A 1,088-nucleotide genomic window follows, 5' to 3' on the forward strand; every position below is an offset into this window, starting at 1 on the left:
GACAGTGGTCATGTATGGATGTGAGAGTTGGACTGTGAAGAAAGCTGAGCACTGAAGAATTGATGCTTTTGAACTGTGGTGCTGGAGAAAACTCTTGAGAGTCCCTTGGACTGCAAGGAGATCCAACCAGTCCATCCTAAAGATCAGTCCTGGGTGTTCATTGGAAGGACTGATGTTGAAGCTGAAGCTCCAATACTTTGGCCACCTTATGCAAAGAGCTGACTCACTGGAAAAGACCCTGATGCAGGGAAAGATTGAGGGCAGGAGGAGAAGGCGAGGACAGTGAATGCGATGGTTGGATGGCATCACCGACTCGATGGACATGGGTTTGGATGAACTCCGGGAGTTGGTGATGGACAGGGAGGCCTGGTGTGCTGTGGTTCATGGGGTCACAAAGTGTCGGACATGTGAGCAACTGAACTGAAGGGTACAGAAATTGAAAATCATGGGTATGTTTAAAGGCATAATGAAACTCTTTGCTATACACCTGAAAGAAACAAGCATTGTAAACCAAGGATATTCCTAGAAAGATTAAACATAAAGCTGACAGGAATAAAAAAAAAAAAAAAGACAAGAACTTCTGCCTACCCTACTTCTTTCCTGCCCCCATTTCCTGGGCTAACATCTCATCTCTGCAGGCTGACCAGGCTCAGTCTCAGCCTGAATGTCCTGAGACTCAGGGAGGTGTCCCCAGAACACAAGCCCCTTTTGCACCTGTGCTGCCCAGTCCAATCTGCCTAGGACCACAGTCTCCACATGCAGGCCATCCCCCAAGAGCAAATTCAAACCTAGATCATCCCAAGTATGGTCAAGCCCCTGTGCTGAAAAGCTTTGAAAAGCCAGCTGATCTCCAGGTCTCCCGCTGATGAGGATCCCTAGGCCAGTTGCTATTTTCAAAGTCATCCCCTAAAACTGACCGCCGCCTCAAACACAGCGGCCAACATTTTTCGCAAGTCAAGTAAGAAGTCAGATGGGCTTTCCTCTGGCACATGGCATTCCAAATGACAACTCAGAAGGCCAGGGTCACTAAGGCTCCTTTGGCCCCATTAAAGAGACAGAAGTGCTGCCACCTTGTGGACACATCTCAT

Source organism: Bison bison, unplaced genomic scaffold (genome assembly GCF_000754665.1).
Source record: "Bison bison bison isolate TAMUID 2011002044 unplaced genomic scaffold, Bison_UMD1.0 scf7180017864464, whole genome shotgun sequence".
NCBI lineage: Eukaryota > Metazoa > Chordata > Mammalia > Artiodactyla > Bovidae > Bison > Bison bison.